Raw genomic sequence first — 26,776 nt, 5'->3', positions numbered from 1 at the left:
GGTTCGGAGTACGAGGAAAAACTCATTTTGAGAAAACTGCCTTTAAAGATATGTACTGTAATTGAAATCTAAAACATTGAAAGTGTAGTAAAATAAGCAACAAATGTGTACTTTGGATGATTTCTTTCCACTAGTCTGAAAGGAGACATGTGATGGAAGGAAAATACTCTAAAATTTCAAAATTGAGCAGGGCACAAAAACATGATGTTTTTGCCTGTAGTGTCTTGCAGTTATGGGGATTTGTTTCTGTATTATAATATCAGTGTGCAGCTGGTCAGACTTGTTATCACATTTGGTTTGGCTGTTAAATAGACGATTTCATTCTTTTGTCTGATTTTTGTGTAACCATTACGGCACTGGGCAAACTGTAAGAGGCTTTCAGCGTGCTATGTTAAAATCAAACGTGAAAATCGCCCTGAAAGCTGCATGGAAATGAAACGCTGACAGCTGTTTAGTATTATAAGGACAAAAGTGAGAGCGAGCTGGAGGCTGCACTGACACACGGATCTCTCTTTCTGCCATTCATGCAGCCCTGTGTATCATCAGCGGTCCATATGTATTGTCTTCTTAAATTCATTTGTCTGGATCTGCCCTTGGTGTGACCAGGGCTGAGTGGGGAACAAGACTAATTTCCATCTGTGAGCAGCGCCGCACTCACTCCATCTGATACGGCACATTTGAATGGATATTACAGATAACAATGCCCTCTGTTGGCCCCAATAAGCCTCATGCCATTCTCACTGCTCCTCCGTCTCTTCAGCCTCCTCCTCCTCCTCCTTCTTCTTCTTCCTATTCTGCCTCTCCTCATCTCCTTTTACAGTAGCTCAGTTTAAGATCCAGATGTGTAAACACAAACACATTTAAACCGCCTTAATGATCACTTCTGTCAAAGCACCCAATGTCACCGGAGGCCCAGCAACATTTCAAAAAATCATCAGACGTGCTTTTTTTCTGAACAGCTCCCACCCAAAGCGACTTTTCTTTCGGTTTCGGTTACACTGTTTGTATTGTTTTGTTATCCCTTTTCATCTATTTCTTTATGATATTTGAATGAAAGATGCGTCTTTTGTTTACACAATTATCACTTGAGGGTGTCAGCACAAAACAAGCCTGACATTCTGCTTGATTGCATATTAGGGATGTATGAGAGAGATGTGTGTTCTCTTTGTGATCATCACTTTGTTCTTACTTACGGAGGGATGGAAGTTGTTGATAAAAATAATTGGCATCTCATTTGGAAGAAATGTAATATTCATGGAGAATTCATTGTTCCTTAAGATGATGCCCGAGGGCTTTAAAAAAAACACATTTTGGCAGCTCTTTACAGATCAGTAGCTCTGCACAAGTATTAGTGTTTCTTCAAGATATACAGCATCGTCCTCCATGGATAATTATTACAAAATGGTAATTAAAGTGGACTGTTTTGTTGTCATTAATGTGATCATAGTAGAATAATAATGTTGAAGTAATGATCAGTGAACTGACAAATAAGACTACCATAGTTCATATCTGAACTGAGGAAAGTGTAATGTAGACAGAAAAAAACGAGCGCAAATCATTTTTTGACCAAACATTTCTTCCTGTCAGTGTCGCAAACCCTCATGAAAACAAGAAACCCATAATTAGTGGGACAAAAAGACTATAGCCATGCTAGCAGCTCTGTGAAGCTAAGCAGCTTTAATGCTTACCATTAGTTTAGCACGTTAGCATGCTAATATTTGCTCATTAGAACAAAACAAAGAATGTAGCAAAAGATGATGAAAATTGTAATCATTTACCTGATATTTGGTCACATGAACTGCATGTAAAAGATGGATGTAGTTCCAGAAAAGCACCTTAAAGCTGCATTCTTTAAAACAACCAGCAGGACGTGAGGAAAAATTAGTCTGATTGTATAGCAGTTGATGAAAAAGTTACTCTGCTTATAACTTCATAAAATATGTCAGTAAACAATTTCCTAATGGTCTCAATTACTAGTTTCATGTCTCCTCTAATACAGCATAGTGTTCCTTTCGTAATTTATAGTCTCTTTTAGAGTAAAAAAAAACTCAATAAAGCAGGATATCTTTTAGGGTGTGGCTACCTAATGATTGACAAGACATTAGCATGTACATATTGCACAGGTTCTCCAGTTAGTTCACCACTCACTCTTTGTATCTGGTTTCAAAAGAGCAAGATGTTTACACAGCTGTTCACAAACCAATAGGTTACATTGTGTGGCTACATTTGTCTTTTTATATACAGTCTATTGTCATAAATCACATCCATTATGATCTGTTATTGGCCTCGAAAAACTCATTTTGAGAAAACCACCTTTAAAAAAAATCCTGTAATTGAAATCTAAAACATTCAAAGTGTAGTAAAATAAGCAACAAATGTGTATTTTGGATGTTTTCTTTACACTAGTCTGAAAGGAGACGTGATTATCAGATCCAATATGTAACATTTTTCTGATTATCAGGATCGCTATTCTTTTAACTGATTCCCATTAAATTAATTTAAAAAATTCTATCTGCACTTCCTCTGCCGTCTCAAGCAATGTCCCCTCCTACTGTACATCTGATTGGTTCCACATCACAAGCAACAGCTAATCAACACTGAAGAGGAATGTTTAAAAGTTCTCTTTCAAATAAATATATGCAAAAAAAATAAAGACACTGCAATGAAGTCATGTGAAAGAGGCAGTGTTATTTAAATTTGGACAAAAGCAATTTTATTTTTACACCAAATGTTCCAAATATTGATTATGGGTCTCTTTATTAGTAATAGTTGGCATTGACTGGAAAAAGCCCAAAACATATTGGTTGAGACCTGAAAGTAAATTTTTAGAAACTGAAATTTAGATCTGCTGATGCTGCAGGATGCAACGTAAAGATATTGCCAAAGTTTTCACAGTTGATAATGACTGTGTGCGCCAAACGTTGGTTATGAAAGTCCTTAGGGTTCATCCTCTGTGAACCATAAATGCATAAAAATGGACAATCCATTAAATAGATATTATGTTGTAGTGAGTCGACCAGCCAACCGACCAACCCTGTTATCAGGGTCCCGCTGTTTGCGAGCCTAAAAACCCATAAAATGGAACTGTTCCACAAAGTCTGACTTCTGCTCCTCAACTTTAGTCATATCAGCCATCATCAAACTCATTTCCTCATGAAACCCCTGAGGGATGAGCGAAAACGAACACAGCCAGCACTCAGATAAGAAGTACGAAACTAAAACAAAAGGAGCTCCTCTAGCTGCCTATACAAACTCTAGAAAGTAGGAAAGGGAGAGTGCATTTTCCCCCTTAAATCAAGACTCTTAAGTGGTGATACAGCCTCTCCAGGGTCATCGCTTAAAACATCTTAAAAGCCCAGACTGTCTGTGGCTATAATAAGATGTTATTGAGAAGAGTTCTCCTGACCCCGTCTGCCTGCCTCTACTATCAGACTGTCGGACTGACTCTCCTTGCTACTCCACCTTGGCGTTATTTTTAAAGTCTGTTTAGGAGCCACACGGTCAGCACTATACTTACCCAGGTGTATGTCTTGTTTGGCTTGTGTGTGTTAGTGCAGACTCTGAGAAGTGTGCATAGAGCCCTGTGGAGAGCAATACAAAAACAGGCACTGTGCAAATGAGTGTTTGAGGTTGGAGCGGGAGTGTGTGTGTGCTTGTGGGTGGATACCTGGGTCACTAGGTACAGGGATCAGTGTGTTTTGGGGCAGCTGCATCCAACCAGAGGCTCTCGCTGTGTCCTGCAGGCAGCCCTGTAATCCTATAATTAGAGCTTGGGTGGACCACTTTAATGAAGGCTGGCTTGGATGGATTAGTGTTTCTGTTTGGATCATTTCAGTGCAAGTGTGTGTTTATTTTAGAGTGTGGCTCCGTTGGCCGCCAGGCCTCCCCAGCATGGGGTTCACTGCTCACGTCCAGATATAGCAGTGACCCTCAGCATTCCCTCCGATCCTCGTCAAATAACAGTCATCTGTGAGAAATTTGTTTGTTGACTTTTACTCTGATTGCCTGAGATGCTCCTTGACCTGTAGGTTTACAGTGAAGTTACATCATGAAGAGACCAGGGCATCTCACAGGAGTGATTCCTCATTTTGGGAATTTTTTTTTTTTTTTTTTGCATGATAACTTCTTGTGTGTTAGATGAGAAGATGTCAAGTATGTAAGGTAAATATGATGCTTAAGAGCAAAACATAGCATATAGACTAGATAACCTTCAAAGAAAACACAACTGATCTACTGCTTTTGGTTTTATGGGTGTTAATGAGCTGAAATCTCATGGAGCCAACAAGCCTCCAGAAAAACCACAACCTTTTTTTTTCACTTGAGTTTTTGTACAGACATAAAACATACCATTCATTGAATATTAGAGAGAATAGTACATCAACATTTTTTACCCTTAGAAAGCAACCGTGTAATATGCTGATTCCTCTTTCTTTGTTTTGTCACAGTGCAATATGCAAGATTTTAAACATGCAGCCTCAATAGCAACAAACTATTTGCCACCTGAACACATAGTAAACTAATCCTTAGAGAATAGAGATTATAGTCTCATTGTGTGTGTGCTGTAATCTGTGGTTCTCTGTTTCATGTGTTTGCATCTTGCCTAACTGTACACTCATGTAAGTACATGTTAGTGCATGTGAGTCCTTCTCTTTGAAACTATTTAGGCCTCCCAGCACTTTTAGTGTAAACAGACTGTGTGACTTCATAAACTGGATTGCAAAGGCCAAGGTGCAAGCTGATGGGCCCCAAAACCAAAGAATTTAAAAGCAAAGTACTTTATTCATGTTGCTGAATGAAGTACGGCAAAATTTGTCTTTCTATACTTGCAAGGTCTCCACATAATGAGATTTCTATGCAACACCACTACACTGTGATGAAAAATGTAAATGAATAATGGTCCTACATGAGATCCAAACCCTGAGTAAAAGTCCTGTTGGTGACTTGTGCCTCCATCCTCCATATGTGGACATTGTTGAATTTTTCAAGTGGAAGTGTTTGTTACTGTGTCACAGATGAGAAGTAACCGCCACTAGTTTCAAACCAAAATGACATTTTTTTTCTAAACATTATTAAGAATGCAGTGTTGTTTTGTGTCTCTCCTCTGCTTTGACTGTGCTGCTCCATGTTGACCCATGTGTAGAAACAGACATACACAGATCGGAGAAGACAGAAGAGATAGGAAGCTGAAACAGGTAACACGAAGAAAACACTAAATGTGCTGATAACAACTCGTTGCGGCTGTTCAATGTTTTTTCTGCATTGTTGGCATAGGCTAATGGTTGTCCCTGATGTGTTTTTTGTTGGCTGTCATGTATGTCACCCATCTGGTTGTAAATGAAAGGTTAAGGGAGGAGGCAGATGTGGTGGATGCACTGGCTGTTTTGGTCTGAGTTGCTGGGGCTCTAATGACTGATTCTGATTTTCATACACAGCACATTTAAATATTCAGATTTATTGATGTTGAAAATAGTAAATAGTTGCAGTTCAACTTTTTTGAGAAAACTTAGTTAACTAAAGTAAAGTGGAACTGCTTCAGTCAGAACTGTTCCCTGCATCACATTCCAGAACTTTGAGACACATGTGTTTTTTTTAAAATATTGTTTCACATTTTAAATGAGGAATTTCTTACTTGTACCTTAGTAGAGTTTTGGCACCCGTTCTACTCACTTTAATTTAAATTTTCATTAAAAGTTTCAGCAAACACTCTCTATGCCTACATTTCAGCTCTGGATTTTTCCCATTCCTATTAAACTGCTTTGCTTTCACTCTAATGTCTGTACCTTTCATTCAGAATGTTATTTTTTCCCACGCATTCAAATTCATGCAAATATTTGAATTAATCGCTATAACCGCCATTTGAGTGAAAAACATTCTTATCTTGTGACATGCTCTTTTTGCTAAACAAATTTTTTGCTCCCTCTATGCTTTTACATGACCTCTTTTTACAGATAGCATCTCACAAAATCAACATTTATATTAGAACATTTTACGGGTTTAGTGCAGACCGCCTTCACAAGGAGACGGTGTTCCGCAAGAGCCCGATGCTGGGACCTGAAAAGGATATATAAACATCCCGATGGCTTGAAAACACTGAAATCTCACTATTAATCCGGCCGTTCGCCGTGGCAGAGACATGTTTGGGTTGCTAAATGCAGTGGGAGTGGAGAAATCGCTCTGCAGTAAATCTCAGCAGTTATGACAGCTGAGCTAAAATAGTGCTAAATGGAGACAGATCCCAAAGTCGTTAAGTCAAAATGAGAGAGAAAGAGATATCTCAGAGATTTGACTCAGGGCCAGCACCATTAGGAGAATGATATATGAACCTATTCCATCCAGGATCTTTACTCACAGTGGATAGTGGACAATGCACACACACACACACACACACACACACACACACACACACACACACACACACACACACACACACACACACACGTGTGCACACACTAACTAACTTGCCAATTCTACCAGCTTTCTGCAGCTCACCTAGGAGCTCCCACACATAGACCTGACTACTGAATGCTGACTTTGCAACTTGTGCCTCCCTCTTAGTTTGTCTCCACCTCTTCATCTTTTCCTCATTTCAACACCCTCCCGTAGACCTGTCATGAGCCTCCTCTCCTCTCCTCTCCTCTCCTCTCCTCTCCTCTCCTGAGTATACTTGTTATATTTTCTTATCATTTTTCTTTGCATTATCCCATCTTTGATTTCCTCTTCACTTCTACCGTCTCTAAGCCAGCAACACACAAAATGTCTACACAAACATGAGGTTTGCAAAAAGTAGTGGACTCTATACTGTGCAAATCTGCCCTAGTTGTTCCACTGTATAGCCTGTATGTGCACATATGTGGAAGGACAAACAGTCACAGCGACACTCATCTTCATTTTTCTGCTCGGAGGTACAAGTCTGGCTTTAGCCTCTCATGGTAGAGCCGCAAAGCTTCCACAAAGCCACAAAACTGCCGTTAGAGGGATTTCTATGGATAAAATGTGTTTTGTGGATAATGTTTCAGAGAGTTATTGCGCTTACTGGGCCATAAAACCATACAAAAACACTTAGCAAAATTTTATACTGTAGCTCCTTTTATGATCCATTTTATACTTCAGTGCAATCAAATTGCCACTACATGATCAATGGTGAATTGATCAACAATGCGCCATTCATTCAAGGGTTTGTTTTACTGCCAGCATTTTTATCTAAGCACTGGCTGGCTTCCACTTGTATCTAGAGTGCCTTGTTGTAGGAAACAGAGTGTGAGTTAAGGGATATATATACCTTCTTTGTTACAGTAATTCACAGGGCCAGGAGGTCAGTGATGTTTACTTGTATCAAAGCCACTTACATTTCCCGCCTCACCATCTATATCTCCACTCTGTCTCTTTCCTCACACATTTGCAGCCTCTGAGTCATTTTCGACAGCAAACTCTCCTTCGAACACGGCGTCAATCAAATCACCAGAACTGTCTTTTTCCGACCTAAAAAACCTAGCTCGTCTCCGTCCGTCACTTTACTTATCCGCTGCCTTCATCGACTCCAGAATTTACTACTGCAGCAGCGTTTTTTATGGTACATGATCCAAAGTCCTAAATAAACTCCAGTGCATCCTCTTACTCTCGCTTCCATGACCACATCGCACTCAGAAGCTTCGCTGGCTTCCTGCCCCACAAGAGATACATTTCAAAGTTGCACTCTTAACTCTCAAAGCCCTCTATAACTAGGCCACCTCCTGGTTTCTAGGTGGATGTGGCTCAGGTGGCAGAGTGGATTACCCACCAATTACAAGGTAGGTTCCCCTGCATGTGCTGAAATGTTATTGGGAAAGACACTGAACCTGAAGCTGCTCCCGATGGCTTCTCCACCACCACAGGTGTGTCAGTGGGAAGTCCATGGGCGTAACGGACACGGGGTACGCGTGGGACATGTCCCCCGCACTTTCCACATCTGTCCCCTCTGTCCCCCGCACTTTTTTCAGCCGTTACAACAGCTAAACCCGTTATTAGCATCCAGTAACGTGTTTTCCCGAGCCGTCTTTGAATGCACCATGAGCGCATGCTAACGCAGGTGTTCCAGAGGAGACGTGCTGCTGTGCTGAGCAGTGCTGAACGTGCGTCTGGAGTAATGTTTAGCAAACCAGCTAGAGCTAGCAAGAAGCAAAAAACTTTACACAGTTTTTTCCAAACAAACCGTGTAAGTTGTGTGACCTTGTTGGATGCAAACAATGTTAGACTTGTTAGCTAAATGATGACAAGGTAAAACGTGGCAATATATCAATATGTTAAGCTAGTTAACAATAATTCAAATGTGGTTGCCTCTGTTACATTACTTGCTAATTAGTTTATTCTTGGAATAAACCCAGTCCTCTTTCATTTCTGGGCAGAAGATGTGCTCACAATTGCTCTCCATGTATTTAAGTCTTTTGGTCCCAAAAGAGGAGAGTCAGGGAGGAGAAAAAAGAATAGGCTATCTATGGTATAAATTTACAACTATTTTTTACTCCTTCTCTTTCTAATTCTATCTCAGAATTTTGATTTTCAGATTTTTTAATGATTATTTCCATAACAAAGAGCAGAGTCAGGCAGGAGATGGACCAAAGGCGGCGGCCAGCAGTAATGTTGACCATGCAGGGTCTGCAGAGGTGAAAAAAATATATATAAGTGGCTGAGAAAAAAATATGTATCTATGGGTTAAAGTGATTTTGAGGTTAAATTCTACTGCAATTTTTACTCTTCCTAATGCTATTTCAGAATTTTTCTTACCACATTTTTTTTATGTTTATTGCCATAACAGAAAGAGCAGAGTCAGGGAGGAGATGGATCAGAGGCCAGCAGCAGGGACAAGGATGTAGGGTCTTTACAGGTAAGGAGAGATTATAACTTTCTGAAAATAAGATATCTATTGCAGGGAGAAACCAGGCACTACTGATCATTTCATGTTCAGTGTTTGGCACCTTTGGCTACTCGTCCAGTAGATGTTCAAGGGACATTGTTGTCAACTCAACTAGAGTTTGGCCACTAAAACTTTAGATTTTATAGTTTAAAGTTTTATACTTTATAGTTTAAAGAACTAGCCTCGTTGGTCCCCTGGTATTGTACTGTGGCTGTTAGGGATTATGTGGTTCTTTAGCCACTAAGGACGGTGCAATTAAATGTAAGAGAATGATAAATCGCTCTGAAAAATTTGTCCCCCTCACTTCTGAGATGGTGGTTACGTCCATGGGGAAGTCGGAAAAATTGTAAAGTGTCTTGAGTACAGCCAATGTAGAACAGCGTTATTTAAGTGCTAACCATTTACAATTTCCTCCTTGCCATCCTGTTCCATCATCATTCTCCTTCACACGGCTCCTCTCATGCCAATCCTCAATCTACACCACTCAGGATTATACTTGGAGCAACAGAGCATTCTCCATTGCTGTCCCTTCACTCTGGACAATGCGTGAACGCAAAAATGCCATGCGAGGTGGTAGCAATTTGGGGTTTCGTGTTGTACCCAAGAACACTTTGTCATGTGAACAGTTCAGGGATTGAGCAACTGTACCACGGCCAAGACTAAATCAGTCTTTTCATGTCCAGGTCACTACTCAACAGCCACCTCTTCAGAACAGTTTCGTTTTGATCAGTTTGGTGTGTTACATGATTTATTGTACTGCTTTCTATTACTGCTTTTTAAAATTCATATAAGCCTTTATGAGTACCTTAAAGGTATCGGGGGTCCGGAGCCTGACCTAGCTGACACTGTACGAGATGCAGCCCTGAAAAGATTGGCAGTCACTCTATGAATAAAATGTAATATTATTATTTTACAGTAATTGTGGGGCTATTTAGCCACAAAACGACCCAGATGCTAGAGTTGGGTCCAAAGCTACCAGTGTACTCTTTCAGACTTGCTTGTAGGATGGCCAAATAGCTGCAGAAACCATAACTCCCAATTAGGAACACACAATCTGAACCTTTCTGCAAGTCTCTGAGACTAGCAGGTCACCATTCACACCTACTTCAGTGCCATGTAGGGGTGAGAAAGAAGAGGCACTTGCATTTCTCTCTCTCTCTAGCAGTCTTTTTTTCTGATTCTCTCGTCACTTTTTGTGCGAACGCACAAATGCAAATGTCTTCAAGTCAAGAGGTGAGCTGTTATCCACATTCAGACAATGCTTCTGTCTCCACCATCTCTGTGATGGTTGGCTTTTCAGCTCGCCTTCAAGTACAGCTGCTCAGGAGAGGTACTGAGATTGTCTTAAAACTAATGTCACAAAGTGATGATGGTGGTAAAGGAAAAGTCAGAGGGTCACTAAGGTTGTGTAGAATCGTCTGCTGGGGAACAGATTTAATGGCGACCCGTCCAGTTGTCAGTTTGCATCAGGATCACTGTGGTGGACGAACTGACCTGCTTAAGCATCAGCATGGCTAGAAACCTGTGGTGATCCAGGCACAGGATGTATGGGAGTACTTTGAAAAGTTCTCACCAGAAAACGTCACAGAAGAAAGATTGTTCCTGTGTTATTTTTGAAGATAGTCTCCTTTAATTTCTATGCACTTGGTCCACTAATGTTGAAGCTTCGCTGTCCCTTCTGAGAAGAAGGTCACATCTTGAGCGTCCAGTTTCTCCTCAACTTCATCATCTCACCCCACACAAGTGGGATTTCAGTTTGTGAAACAGAAGCCAGACAGTGCCAGGTTGGGTGAGTACTGTGCACAAGGCAACAGTTCAAAGCCACATTTGGATGCTTCTGCCACCTGTGCTGTATGGACGGACGCGTTAAAATGAAACAGCAGTAGCCAGCTCAAAGTTTTCTTCTACTTTCTCCTTTGATTGCAATTATTTTCTTCTGTGGACAGTGATATAAGGCTTTATAGTACACAGTTATGCACAAAAAAAATGGAAGTCACGCCACCTGTTTGTGAGTGAGCCCAGGAACTTAGTGCCCTTGTATAGATTTATTTGTCAAGTTCAGTTACAAGGCCGTAACTGTGAGTCCAGCGTAGGTTTAGTGTTGATTTTAAGGTCTTACAAGGAGAAGAAGTCAGGATTTATGGAATAAATTTCCTATCATAATTCAAGAGCGTTTTAAATTGATTTGAGGGCAGCATTTATCGATTTCATTCTCAGATTTTGTGATATTGTCTCTCAGAACTCTGCTCTCGTGCTCAAATTTGCTCTGCGCGTGCTCAAACTGTGTCCTCACACTCGGTTGCGATGCTGCTCGCGCAGATTTCTTGCGCTCAAACTCAAACTCTTCCTCTTGCTCTCACGGAACTTCTGCTCACGGATCTCTGCTCTGCTCTCGGATTATTTGTGTATCAACGCTGTCAACCAATAGAAGGCCGGCTAGCTTTGACCAATCACATTATCCCTGTTTGTATGCGGGTGCGTTTGCTGTTTTTCCGAGGAGCGTCACATAAGGGCGTGCACTCTTTCAACAGGTTTTATCCACTCACTACCTCCGGGGCTGTAATAAATGTGATTTCTTTTATTTTTTTGACCACTGTTGGAATAAAATATCATTCAATACATACAACATCGTCTGAGCTTCTCATTAAAACGGCTATATTGTATAATAATAGCGGCATCGAACACTGCTCTTTGAGGTGTGCTGGTGGAGAAAACAATGTCACCATCCTGAAGCTAGCGGTACGACATACTTGATACTTTACACAGCAGCAGCAGAGGTGCAGATGTTGTAGCTGAGAAAGTTTGCAGGTTGCCACTTCTTTCATTCCCAAAATAGTAGGGGAGTCAGATTTTGTTAAGTGACCCAACAAAATCTGACTCCAGATTTTATTTCATATCATATTGTATGTATTGAATGATATTTTATTCCAGCAGTAGTCAAAAAAATAAAAGAAATCACATTTATTGCAGCCCCGGAGGTAGGGAGTGGATAAAACCTGTTGAAAGAGTGCACGCCCTTATGCGACGCTCCTCAGAACAGCGAACGCACCCGTGGTTGGATGTGTTTCATTTCATTTGCCTTCCACAGAAGGACCACATAAATGTATTGGCGTGTTCCATCCACTATTAGCAGTTAAAGCTGGCGCTGAGTGAAACGCTGCCTCTATCAAACTTTATCTGCCACTAGCAGGAATGGCAACAAATCTGGCAAAGAAAGGAGTCAGCGTATTAGATTTAGTTAGATGTATCCACAAGCACAATGTGGACTTCATAACACAGAGAAATGCGATGAAAAAGGCTTTTTAGACTGAGTGGTTGAACAATCATTGAATCAGTAGTATTTATCAACAACCCTCATCGACCCCCCATCAGTTCATTTTGTTCTGTGGGGCAATAAAAGTCTAACTTGTTAGTGTTTGTAAGTGGTCTTAAAGCAGCGAACATTGTTTTTTCCGCCAGCACACCTCAAAGAGCAGTGTTCGATGCCGCTATTATTATACAATATTGCCGTTTTAATGAGAAGCTCGGACGCTGTTGTATGTATTGAATGATATTTTATTCCAACAATGGTCAAAAAAATAAAAGAAATCACATTTATTACAGCCCCGGCGGTAGGGAGTGGCTAAAACCTGTTGAAAGAGTGCACGCCCTTATGCGACGCTCCTCAGAAAAACAACGAACGCACCCGTATACAAACAGGGATAATGTGATTGGTCAAAGCTAGCCGGCCTTCTATTGGTTGACAGCGTTGATACACAAAAAATCCGAGAGCAGAGCAGAGATCCGTGAGCAGAAGTTCCGTGAGAGCAAGAGGAAGAGTTTGAGTTTGAGCGCAAGAAATCTGCGCAAGCAGCATCGTAACCGAGTGCGAGGACACAGTTTGAGCACGCGCAGAGCAAATTTGAGCGCGAGAGCAGAGTTATGAGAGACAATATTACGAAATCTGAGAATGAAATCGATACATGCTGCCCTCAAATCAATTTAAAATGCTCTTGAATTATGATAGGAAATGTATTCCATAAGGATCTATATGGCAGTTGGAGAAAGCATCGCCACTGGTGGATGTTTATTAATGTGTGACTTTGCTTTGTGAGGCACTTTCTAATCCCACTTTTGAAAGGTGCCACATAAATAAAAAGATATGTAAATGTTAAAACTGGATGTGTTACAGAGAGACATCACATAGAGCAGTGACAGAGTGAAAGGGCACCGTAAATGCGAAAGACACAGGTTGCATTTGTGACATCAACAGAGTGTTAGATGCCCATCTGTATTCACGATGATCAAAAGGTCAGAGCGTTGTCCTGACATTCTCTACACCTCTGGAGCTCATATTCCCCCGCTGGGTCGCGGAAATGTTATTGTAAGAGAGATGATAGCTGGACGGAGCCCAGTATGGCACGGAAAGTGTGTATCCTGAATGGAGTTTTCCATGAGATTCAGAGCAGCTTGACCTTTCAGTGATAGCCTCAATGTGAGGTACTTTCCCTCAGGGTGAAAAGAGAAGGCACGTCCTCTGTTTTCCTCCCCTCAATGGGAGCTTTATTGAATGAGGGAGCGGCAGAAAGAAGGGCAGCTGGTTCTCCTCCACTTTCCTTATCGAATGTCAGACAAAATTGCGATAAAGTCTCACCCTCGTCCATTTCTCAATCTTGGAGAGCAAACAGGTTTTTTTCCCTTCTTCTTTTACAGAAATAGTTCTCACCATGCAAATGCATTAGAAACAGAACAAGATTAAAAGTGAAGCCATGCGGGGGGTGGGACATGTTCCAATGTGCTCCCTAATACTCGGTGATATGAGCCACGAAACATGCTTGCCTTTATGTCTGCTCTTTCTGCATCTGTAATTTTATTGTTTTTGCAATTTTATACTGCAGCTTGCAGGATTTTGCTTTATGATATCAGCTGCAGTAAAGGCAGTAGAGGATATTATCAGTTGGAGTAAAATATGGCAAACCTTGAAGTATTACTGCCTCATAAAACATACCACACATCAGACTCTATTACTGCTAACACTATCAGATGGATAGCGCGTGAAAGACCTCCACCGTCTGTGTTTTTGCCATTTAAAGGACATATTGATTTAGCTTTACACTAAACCTTTCCTGTCTTATTTCCCTTAAGATTGCAGTGACTAAAGTGCCCTCTGCTCATGTCATAGATATTGATATTGTTCCTCTTAATAGATGAACACACACAGGAACTCATCTTTACTCTTCCTCCACTTCACTCTGTAGTCCAAAGGACACGTCATCTGTGGGATGAAAACTTCACATATAAAAATGTTAATTTTGCAGCATGATACTAGTTATTTCCCTTTTGAAATGGTTTCCTGTGCTGGAGGGCGTTGAATCCTCTAAAGAACCATGTAATCCCTCAACTGAGTTTAAAACGTGAGAAGGGTTTTTACATTACAACAATGCGGCCTGAAAGACATTTGAATTCATTTTTTTTCTTTTGTAGATGTGTGCTTCACTAAATTCCTGTTTAGTTCAACATAAAGGTCGCACAAACCTGCGCTGGAGTCAGATTCTGTCCTTCAGTTTCGCATTCTGTCAATCGAGTTGTCCATCCCCGTCCTCCTGCAAACAGAGGCCCTCTGTCTTTGTGTGAGAAGACAAAAGCTCTGTTGTAATAGGTGGTAGCCAGGGCAGGTGGCTGGCCTTGATTGCATTAGAATGGTGACGTGCTTGAAACGGCAAAGGAGAGGAAAAAGGCAGAGGCTCTGTTTCTTGCCAGCAGTTAACCAAGAAAAAAGGAAGAAAAAAAACTCTTAAGTATGTGTGATACAGAAAGGTATGAAGGAGGGGATAGAGGCAGGATTAAGGGTGCAGACTGAGTATAGAGCCAGATATAGCCGAGATAGAAATGATGATGTGAGAGAACACAAGAGAAAAAAGCACATTCACAAAATATGAATTCGGTATCAGCATTTCCTGATCCTTTATTCCAACATCAAATACCAACACAGTCCGACACTAATTTTCTTTAGAGCACAAAACAAACATTAAAGCCTCCGTTTTCTGTTTTTCCCAGATTACCGGGCCTCCGTGTATCTCAATGATTTCACTCTATCTGATCCCCCGTTGTTTATGCTCCCACCTGCCTGCCTGGGCTTTTTGCCGGAGCTTTGTTGGGCCCTGAGAGCAGCTTAATACCTGTGGCTGATCTTAAACCAGTAAAAGGCTTTCTCTCAGGCCTCCCGCTGCATCTCATTTCCTTCTACCTGAGGTCCTTTACAGGCAACAGGCATTCAGAACAATGAAAGATAGAGGGCATTGGTAAGTATATGGCTGAGATGGGTTATTGTGAGCCACCAAGGTCTTGAAGTGAGCGTAGTACAAAGATGGCAAGATTTCAGTTTTTCCTTTGAATTCCAAGTGCACCTGAGAGAGAAACCTCTTTGACTGTTAGGATGATTGCGTGTCCATCTAAATATCAATAGTAGCATGTAACAATGGATGCAGAGCTCCTTGTTCTCAATCAGCACAGATATGCGTGACTCTTGCAATCACCCAAAAATAGGGATGAGGTTGAAATGGTTTCCTGGCGGGGCTCATATTTGCTGCTTGTTTGTTGAACATAATAAAGTCAGAGTCCTGTTGTGCTGTATGTCCCAGTCTTTCAAAGAGGCTTGAATTCAAAGGAAGCGCCTACAGCGTCCAGCGCATTTCAGAGCAAAGGATGCTGTGCCAAGGTAAATGCAGTGGAAGGCCAGCTGATTTGTAATAGCACTCACCTAAATGGATACCACTGACTTCCACTGAGGAGCAGAGCCTGTGTACAATGACAAATTCAAACCAAGCATAGATACACTCTGCAGCCAGTGATCACAATCAGGCCCAAAGACACTAATGCCGTCTGTCTCTATCGGTCATTTAGCCCACTTTAAATTAAGGAACGCAAAGGAAAACAATTCCGGGCCTCTGAATAGATCCCTGTCAAAGAGCGTGGAAAAGTCAATTGGATTAGTAGTCTTCAATCATTCAATCCTACTATTGATCCCCAGCCGGAGGAAATATCTGGAGAGCTGCTGCAGTATCCAAAGTGGGATTGATTGGGAAAATGGGATGGACAGGAGCTGATTTAGTTGATGCATTCAATCACTTCTAACTTCTACAAACAGTCAGTGGCCTCTGAACTCAGTGCCCTCAAATACACAGTTGTACTAGCAGCTAGCAGCTCTGTGATCTGGGCTAAATGCTAACATCAGCATGCTAATACTCTCACACTGACAACGTTAAGGTGCTGATATTGAAGTCAGATGTGCATCTTGTTCACCATCCCTCCACACACACACACACACACACACACACACACACACACACACACACACACACACACACACACACACACACACACACACTTCGAAACACATTATCTGAAATGTATATCACAACTCCTGACTGCCTTCAGCATGCAAAGATCAATAAAACACTCTCATGCTGAAATGTACGTCGATTTCTTGGCATCACTCTGTGTTCTGAATATAGCAGAGAGATGTGGAGCTGCAAGTTTCAGAGACACACACAGTATGTGAGCCTGTGAAGCTGCACCAACCTCATATTAAATGAGTTTCATGACGAAGTCTTCAGATGACTAAGCTCTGAGTGGCAGCAACAGCAGCTCCTATAATTCTAAAGTGAAAAACCCACTAAATGCAGGCTTCCCCACTTAACCGCTGCTCACTGGCTTGATTGGACTAATTTCAGTGATTGTGCAGTGGTGGTGCTGGTGGCTGGGAGGTGGAGGCAGTGAGGGAGTGAAGGGGTAAATACCTAGTAAATACAGGTTTGCTGTATTTGCTTGGGCTTGGTTAAAGGTGGATGTTTTAAAAATGCGTGAATTTAAATTTTATCCATTCAGACTGAACCAATTAAATCGACTTCAACAAACATTGATGATTGTATATGAGGCTGATACAACACGAGAATTAACATTTCAGATTTTCAAATGCATACTCTAGGTGCAGTGTTTTCAAAAAATTATTTGGATGCCTTGCTTAAGGAGGCAGCAGTGGCAGCTTTGTAGTGCTGGGCTTTGAACTCTCAACCTTTTGATCAGGAGTCCAAAACCTTTGAGATAAATAATTGCAACCTTCTAAACAAAAAGAACTTGGTGACTTTGTTCAACTGACAAGACGAACGCTGTCCGAGTTCACTTTTCCAATGTTTTATTACTTTATTACTGAGTAATAACTAATACAGACTACTTACTACTACTACTACTACTACTACTAACAATGTAAATAAAAAAAACATTTACAAAATTGTTCACATATATGTACATTTTTTGTCACAAGATAACACAGAAATCTTTATTCGAATAGCAAACCATGTACGGTCAAGCCCGAAAATTTTCATACCCCTAGCAAATTTTGACTTACAGGTTACTTTGAAATGTCAATAAAAGCTGAGAAATATTTTTTTTCCACAATGATGCCTTTTGTACATAATCTTATTATCTTTTGGGAAGCATCTGTGTCATTTCCAATAAAAAAACAAAACTTGCTGGTTGAATGGAAGTAACTTTAAGTTGAAATTTGCTCCGGGGATGAATAATTTCGGGCTTGACTGTGTGTTGAGTCAAGCAGTCATGTTTCCATGTGCTGTATGCGTCAAGTGAATTTGAAATGTTGTCAAAAGTTGGCAGTATAGGCTACGTTATGCATGGCTTGTAATAAACAGTTGTGTTTCAATCTCTATACTACCATATGCTAGAAAAGATTTAGTATGTCTCAATACATAGTAGCTCAAATGTAGAATGCTAAAAAAAAATACCCGAATGTCCAACTACAGCCAATCAGATTTCTGCAACATGTTAAACAACTCAAGTGAGGCTGAAACACTTTTTTGCCATTTTTTAAAGAAGATTACCTGTTTTTATCAACTTTTTCTGATACTTCAAAATGTACATAAGCATGCATTTTTGAACCATGACTAGTCATTTGCATTGTAGAATTCCTTCAGGAATTTTAGAAGCTTATAATTTGGTGTTTTAATATTTAGGACATATTTTTTGACTTATGTTTACCTCTGTATATTTTGTACTGTTTATATTTCTGACTTTGAAAGGGAGCAACTGTAACTGTAGCAATTTCCCTTCAGGTTTCTGATTCTGACATGTGTCCAGTGGCTACCACCCAAGAAAGGGTTATCAGCTTATTTAATGCAAACAAACACAGTAATCGACATATCCAGCTCAAGATCTGTGCTAAGCCTCCGAATTCATTCAAAAAAACAACTGTGGCTAATAAATTCTAATTAAATGTTCCACTGGTCCAGCAAAAACAACAGTGAAGAAAGAGACAGTCAGAGTCATATTACAGTGTGAGGCAAGAGAATGAATTCTCAGCTCACCCAAACACAGCGCTCACACCCAGATATTGCCACATAGCACTTTACTGCCAGTCCAGGTGACACCGCAAACCACACTGTGCTCACTGACTGCTGCCAGGAAGCCCCAGAGCTAAAAACCACCGCTACAAAGTCGAAGAAGCAATCACAAGAAAGAAAACTAACATTACAAGATTAAACCCTGATGCAATTGCTGCTTCACTGAATTTAAGTGAGCACACCCTGTGCAGTAGCAGGCTTTAGGCAATGATCCAGCAGTGGGTTGTGTCATAATAGTCTTTTTGATTGAGCATGTCAGAGAAAGCTACCACGCCTGATGCTTGTCTTTTTGTTCCCTCTTCACCTCCAATTAACACACCCATCTTCTCTTCTTCACCTGTTTCTCAGTTCTGCTGAATCTTCTGAGTGTGAAGGGAGCAAATATAAAATTAATGCCAAAACTACTAGAAATATTCATAATGGTGCAGAAACCTATTAAGATTCATTGTGGTTGGATGTGTTTCATTTCATTTGCCTCCCACAGAAGGACCACATAAATGTATTGGCGTGTTCCATCCACTATTAGCAGTTAAAGCTGGCGCTGAGTGAAACGTTGCCTCTATCAAACTTTATCTGCCACTAGCAGGAATGGCAACAAATCTGGCAAAGAAAGGAGTCAGCGTATTAGATTTAGTTAGATGTATCCACAAGCACAATGTGGACTTCATAACACCGAGAAACGCAGAGAAAAAGGCTTTTTAGACTGAGTGGTTGAACAATTATTGAATCAGTAGTATTGATCAACAACCCTCATCGACCCCCCATCAGTTCATTTTGTTCTGTGGGGCAATAAAAGTCTAACTTGTTAGTGTTTGTAAGTGGACTTAAATGATGCCAGGGATGCATCCTACACCTGAGCAGATCGGAGGCTTGACTTTGTTCTGTTTAATTCGTTCTTCTCGGGTATTTCAGTGCAGGGACTGTGACGCTGTGAGTGGTCAGATCAGTTGAGCTGCTGTTAAACATCCTGCACTCCTCAGGCTGGATTCACTGCGTAGTTAAACTCTGGCTCTCAGTCATGTTCATTTTAGCTAAACAGCAGCCAGGCAACAAGTCAGCCGCACACACAGCAAACGCACAGAGGACCTTGGATATAGAACACAGCTTTCATAATTCATTCGCATAACACGTGACTGAAATAATTTGTCGCTTACTCACAGGCTGAGGTTGTCTTTGCACTATGAAAAGAAAATAAATCCGTAAAGAAATGCTAAAAATCTGGCAGCAAGTTTTCCAAAAATATCAGATTAAAAAAAAGTTTTAATAAAGTAATGTTTGGCACATGTATAAGCAGCGAACATAACTACAAATATTTTTTGTTATGTTTTTTTATCTTATTTATCAGATTTAATACAGTGAATTAGTGTCATTTTACAATCACATATTGTGAAAGAACAAATTTACAGATTTCTGATGTGGACACTGGTTGGAGTTTTAGGCTGTTTTTTGTATATCAGTCAGTATGTAAATTAATATTTTTTTATGATTTTTCTAGATTTTAGCTGTAATTTTTTTAAAAAGGGAAAATGTGTGAAATAATTAAAATGTTTCTGCATTTTTCAATCCTTAATTCACATTTTTTTTCCTTTCAATTAACAGGAAATGTTTGTCAAATAATTTTTTTGCTGATTTTATTTTAAAAACTCTTTTAGTAAAATGTATTTTTTACAGTCAGCATATAATTTAACACTTTTTCCTGTGATTTAAAAAAATATTTCTCATAGCTTCTCACAAACTAATGTACTTTTTTTCTTCAAATGATGGCAAATATCTGCCATATCTGCCAATAATTCCATTTTACAATCAAACATTGTAAAAGAATGAATCATTATTTTTAAAAACACATTTTTATATTTTATTATTATTACAGTTTTAGCCAAGGTTTGTAAATTTACTTTTTTTTTAAACTTATTTTCTTAGTTTAAACAAACAGGCAAAGTTTGTAAAATAACAGCAAAATATTAAAAACTTAAAAAACTGTTGAAAAGTTTTCATAAAACAGAAACATTTTTTGCAGTGTGCCTCACATTTTCCTCTTGCTTTTCCTCCACATCCTGCCCTCGCTCTCTCTTTCTTACTTGCCTACTCTCCGTCCCCACAATTACGAGGGTGTGATCTTGTGTTGAAAAGGAGAAAAGGATCAATAGTTCATTTGATTTGACCGTCAACATGTTTCTCCAGCAGCTGGCGGGATACTGTACATGAGCATGCCAACTGCTGACATTTACTGAATAGACCAAACACACGAGGCAGGCATCACATTCACTGATTCATCGCTAGTGTTTAACAGATTTGAACTGTGAGGTCTTGTTTTGTTTTTTTCATTCACTGATTCATCGCTAGTGTTTAACAGATTTGAACTGTGAGGTCTTGTTTTTGTCAGTCTTGTCATATTTCAGGTAAAATATTTTTGAAGAAGCCATATTCAGGAAAAATCCATACCCTGGTTCAGGATGTGGATTCTTGATCCATAGAGCGCTCATGCACTGATTTAATAATTCATCTTTCTCAAATCTAAATACATTCGAGGACTTTTAAGGCCCGTGGAACCTGGTTAATGTTCGGTTTCCACTTCAAGGGAGTGATTACTCAATTTATCCTTTAAACTTGTAAATAAGAAGAAAAAATCTGTTTGCAAATCACAAACACCTTCTTTCATTAAAATGGAAGGTAGACACATTAAACCCATGGCATCTGTTATTTGAAAGATAGACGCGTGCAGATTGCGATAACATACATGAAATATCACCGTCATTATTGGCCACCCAGCACATCTGACAGATGGCGCCCATCTCAAAATGGCTGTCGTTGTCTTATCTGGGCAGCGGCAGATTGAAATGTTAATGAGGCCTTTTGATCAACAGCCGCCCTGCCTGTCAAGCTAGCCTTTAAACTGGTCGGTTTGTTTGTCCACAGGATTTTAAAAAAATAATTTAAAAAAATCAAACCTCTAGTCCGTTGACCTCTCCACTGAATTAAGTGATACAAATAGTTTGGTCTGTTGATGCCAGTGGTGGTTCCTCACCTCTCGCCATGAGCAGGTATTGATTTGGTCTTACACAGAGAGTCATAAAAGGAGGAAGGTCTTTGATGGAAATGAAGGATTTGTACAAGAAATCCCAAATGGAGATGAGTTTTAGAGGAAAAATGGCAGCATCAGCGAGCAAAGAGCGACAGACTTTTAAGCCTGAAAGAGGAGCGGAGCGGAGAAGAGGAACTGCCAAGAAAGAAAAGCAGGAAATTGAGAAGGGAATGAGTGTATTCATCTCAAGTTGAGAGTGAACAAAGAACAGATCTTTGATGTTGCTCAATCTCCACAGTTGCAGCGAAGATTATAACTTCATTATCACCAACAATAGAGGCAGGGATGAATGGCTTTAGCATGTCTCACCACATGTCCATCATCATAACTGAAACCATTAGTGAGAACATCCGCGCACAGTGGTAATATCAGGGCTGACTGAAAATTGGTCCCCTGGGAGTAATTTGTTAGACAATTCAAAAAAAAATCTTGTTTAAGTGTTTCTTCATATCTTTGATACATCCAAGAATTTCTATAAATACGCAGAACAGTCACGAAGACAGTGGCTCACACTCTTAAAGTGGGTCACAGACTCATTCTTACTGGATCACAACGAAATTGTAAACATGTCTCAAGAAATAAAAATCTTTGCTTTGAACTGCTGCACAGTTCTTACAATTTCAAGTAACATCACCACAAGTATGACAGCAAATGTTACACAGTATTAAACTTGATTTTATTCATTTTGAAAACAAGCATGGACAAAACCTTCATGTATGTATATGCTGGAACATGCACCATGAGCTAAACAAGCAGTATTTCCAGCTCCAAATTTTCCCCCTACTGATGACACTCTCATGAACACTTATTTAGGCAGACAAGCTTTTATATGTTATGATTGTGAAGGAACCAATTCTGTAAACTAGCAGGAAGGTGTATTCTGTGTCTTTATTCTTTGATAAATATGGAACTTTGGCACAGAGAAATGAGTTTTTTTCTTTGGAAAATATTCATAGACGAGAGTGGGACTTTAAAAGAGCATCAACTCTTCATGGTTAAAGCAATGGGAGGTATTCTGTGCAATAGTCTCACACCAAAATGCCGAAAAGTGTCAAAGAGTTTCAGTTTTACAATAAAGCCCATAAAATTATGGTATTCCTGTGTTGTTTTTGTCTGTTTTTTCTACCAGCATGCATCCATCACATGACTCATGAATTTTCACTTCACACATTAAAATTGCAAGAAGTTCACAATACACAAGAGTTTCATTCAGAGACTGGCAATCAATACCCATGTCTATGTCTCTCTGAACTAATTTCAACAGTTTCTACATCCAAACCATCAACATGTCTCTTAGATCCTATCCCAACTAGACTCTTCAAGGAGATTTTACCTTTAATTAGTTCTTCAATGTTAGATCTGATTAATCTCTCTCTAGTAACAGGCTATGTACCACAGGCTTTTAAGGTTGCTGTCATCAAACCTTTGCTTAAAAAGCCCACTTTAGATCCAGATGTGTTAGCTAACTATAGACCAATATCCAACCTACCATTTCTCTCTAAAATTTAGGAAAGATCAGTTGCAAATCAATTATGCGAACACTTACAAAGGAATAATTTGTTTGAAATGTTTCAGTCAGGCTTCAGAGTGCATCATAGCACAAACGGCTCTGGTGAAAGTTACTAATGATCTTCTCATAGCATCAGATAATAGACTAGTCTCTATACTTGTTTTGTTAGATCTTAGTGCAGCGTTTGACACAATCGACCACAAAATGTTATTACAGCGTCTAGAACATTCAATTGGCATTAAAGGGACAGCACTGGACTGGTTTAAATCCTACTTATCAGATAGGTTCCAGTTTGTGCATGTCAACAATGACTCTTCTGAGCATACTAAAGTTAATCATGGAGTTCCTCAGGGTTCTGTCTTAGGACCGATACTTTTCACATTATACATGCTTCCTTTAGGCAATATTATTAGGAAGCATTGTATTAACTTCCATTGTTATGCAGATGACACACAATTGTATTTATCTATGAAGCCAGATGAAACTGATCAGTTAGCTAGACTGCAAGGTTGTCTTGAGGACATTAAAACCTGGATGACTTTTAACTTCCTACTGTTAAATTCAGACAAAACTGAAGTCATTGTATTTGGCCCCAAACATCTTAGAAACTCGCTTTCAAAGCAAATAGTTATTCTGGATGGCATCACATTGGCCTCCAGTACTACTGTGAGGAATCTTGGAGTTATTCTTGACCAGGACATGTCCTTTAACTCACACATAAAGCAAGTCTGTAGGACTTCCTTTTTTCACCTGCGTAATATTGTAAAAATCAGGAACATTCTGTCTCAGAGTGATGCAGAAAAACTAGTTCATGCTTTTGTTACTTCCAGGCTTGACTATTGCAATTCCTTATTATTGGGTTGTCCAAATAGCTCTCTCAAACATCTACAGTTGATCCAAAATGCTGCTGAGAGAGTACTGACAGGAGTTAGCAAAAGAGATCATATTTCCCCTATACTTGCTTCTCTTCACTGGCTTCCTGTTAAATCCAGAATAGAATTTAAAATCCTTCTTCTGACATATAAAGCTCTTAGTAACCAATCTCCATCATATCTTAAAGATCTGATAGTACCATATTATCCTAGTAGAACTCTTCGCTCTCAAACTGCAGGCTTACTTGTTGTTCCTAGAATTTCTAAAAGTAGAATGGGAGGCAGAGCCTTCAGTTATCAGGCGCCTCTCTTGTGGAACCTGCTCCCAGTTTGGATTCGGGAGGCAGATACCCTCTCTATTTTTAAGATCAGGCTTAAAACGTTCCTTTTTGACAAATCTTATAGTTGGGGCTGACTGGGTGACCCAGAGGGGTTCGGCCTGTGTCTTCATTTGCACAGCTGACTCCCTCTTGGACGTCCCTTCGTTCTGCCCCTAGTCATGCTGCTATAGGCCTAGGCTGCTGGGGGACTTCTCTTGATGCACTGAGCCCTTCTCTATCTACCTTTACATTTAATATGTATACCGTTATTGCAGTACATTCACTCTCTTTCCCCCTGTGTTATTTCTCCGAGTGTCCCTGGTCCCAGAGCTGGATGCTTCAGATCTGCGGTTGATGTTCCACCAACTGGTCTAGTCTCCACCATGTCCACTGTGGGATGCTGCTGCTGACCTTCCTCCAGCCCTCCGCTTCCAGCTCCCCTTTTCCACCAGTCAACTCTACATCGCCCTCACTATACTTGTTATGTTAATCTACATACTGTTTGAATTTTACTGCTAGTTATATATGTAGTATATTTAATGTCAGAGCCGTATATCATAAGAGTAAACTATGAGTCAGTTTTCAATGTTAGCTTACACTTTGTTTGTGTCACATATCTTGTCATACATGTATCCAAATGTGTGCTGTACTTTCCTTGCTTTCCCAGCCCTCCCTCTCCTCCCATCCCTCCCCCTTGCCCTCCTCTGTCCCTCTCAACCCGCCCGACCAGCATTCAGATGGGTCCCCCCTATATAGAGCCGGGTTCTGCTCGATGTTTTTCCCCTGTTAAAAGGGTGTTTTCCTTGCCTCTGTCGCCTTTGGGCTTGCTCTGGGGGTCAGGCATATGGGTTCTGTAAAGCGTCTTGAGACAATTTGACTGTAATTGATGCTATATAAATAAAATTGAATTGAATTGATGTGGGACCATGACAATTTTTACTCCACCAAGGAACACGGTGGAGTTATGTGATGATCGGTGTACATTTGTCTGTCTGTTCGCAACATTAAAAACAGACTAACGGATTTGTATGAAACTTTCGAGGAAGATCAAAAATGACACCAACGACCAGCTGATTAGATTTTGGCAGTGATGCAGTTTATAGTCTGGATTTGTTAAGGATTTCTGTGTCACTGTGACATAGCAGCATAGCGTCACTGTAACTATGACTACAAGTGAACACTACATCAGCTGCCTGCTGACGATCACATGATTGCGATCCTACTACAGAACGACCGCTTCGGACTTATTGGGACTTATCCATTGAAAATCATACAACTGACCGGCCTAAGCTGGGTAATGCGCTCTCTTAGTGCTTTTCTTGTTTATGTTTTTATGCTTTATTGCATTTTCAGTTGCTGTTTGCATTGGAGCATGCTACAACACTACATGGCTAGATTTAGGATAAGACCATTGTTTGGGTTTAAATATACTGGTAGGTTATTATCTTGGTTGCTACCATAAGAATGCCCCCCCCCCCCCCCCCCAAAAAAAAAAAAAGTATATGTATTTCACAATTCTTTACTTTATTCCTTTATTTTTGTGGGAACAGTGCTAAATTAAAAGTAATGGCTCCAGAGTTAGCCAGCAGGTAATCTGCATCTGCTTTCGTTGGGGAGGTCCATAAACAGAGCAGTAAATATACTTCATATAACAACACAAAATGAAAAAGTCCATGAGTGTGACATTATTAGTAAAATCGGTAAAAACACTAAATGAAGAGGTAATTATTAGCGCTGATGAGTTTGTGCTGACTTCAACCAGATCTTGAGGCTGGTTTTAGACACTGCAACACTTCTTTAATCTTCGTTATTTGGAGGGATGGAATTCTAGTAGTACTAGTTAATTTGAAGGTCTTTTTTTGGAAATAACATGTTTTTTACTTTGGACCACTGTAAATATTCCACTTTTGGTGTGAAACTGGGCTGGTTCACCATATTACAAAGTCCAAGAAAGCCAACACTATTCCAGAGGAGTTTTTCTCACCAGTGGTATGGCTACAGAGCACCTAGATCAGTCTGCTGTGGATAAAACCATCCCATTGTCCAACAATACCATTCTGAGACAGATTCAAGAGATGCTCATGTCATACAACAATAGAGAAGTGAACCACATCAAACAGAACCTCAGGATCGACAGGTGTTTTCAGAAGCTGTGTGAAAGCCTGCGCAATGGCCATGTGCAGAGATTCTCTGGCCCTTGAGAGTAAAAGTACTTCATGCATGTGTGAACTTAAAATGGAGATCACAGTTTGCCTGAGGCTTGTGCAAATGGTGTACCCTTTTACTGTATTTGAACACTTGACCATGTGAATGCATCTCTGGAAGGAAGAGGGTCCCAAAAGAGCCATTTTAGAAAGAAGAAAGACGAGTTCTGTCTGCTGTGGGCCACACACATTTCCAGCGGAAGGTTTGACATGTGTCACAGCATTTTCCATGAGATACGAGGACCGAACATTGCAGGGAGAAAGGCTTGGACAAAAACAATGGTGCAGGATAAAATCAGTCACTACCTTTCTGCAAGAAGCCATGTTTGTGAGCTCCTCAGCTGTTCCAACTGAACTCAGAGCATAGACACAGATTTAACAGTGAACATCACCTTAGAGTTGTTTGCTCAACCATCACTGCTGACTCTCTGAGACTCTTCGAAACAGCACAAAACAGAACCAGCTTCCCCATGAACTTCTCTGCAGTTTGTTTGTAGGTCAGC

General features: G+C 40.2%; 1 long non-coding RNA gene across 1 annotated transcript; it reads left to right on the top strand.

Annotated features, from left to right (window-relative positions):
* Positions 1-6,709: 6,709 nt before the first annotated feature.
* On the top strand, positions 6,710-24,986 carry LOC127531165 (uncharacterized). Its single transcript, XR_007938157.1, has 2 exons — positions 6,710-8,860; positions 24,383-24,986. It is a non-coding gene; the product is annotated as an uncharacterized LOC127531165 (long non-coding RNA).
* The last annotated feature ends 1,790 nt before the right edge of the window (positions 24,987-26,776 follow it).

Source organism: Acanthochromis polyacanthus, chromosome 19 (assembly GCF_021347895.1).
Source record: "Acanthochromis polyacanthus isolate Apoly-LR-REF ecotype Palm Island chromosome 19, KAUST_Apoly_ChrSc, whole genome shotgun sequence".
In the NCBI taxonomy this organism is placed as follows: Eukaryota; Metazoa; Chordata; class Actinopteri; family Pomacentridae; genus Acanthochromis; species Acanthochromis polyacanthus.
This window is presented reverse-complemented; position numbering and strand designations above follow the sequence as displayed.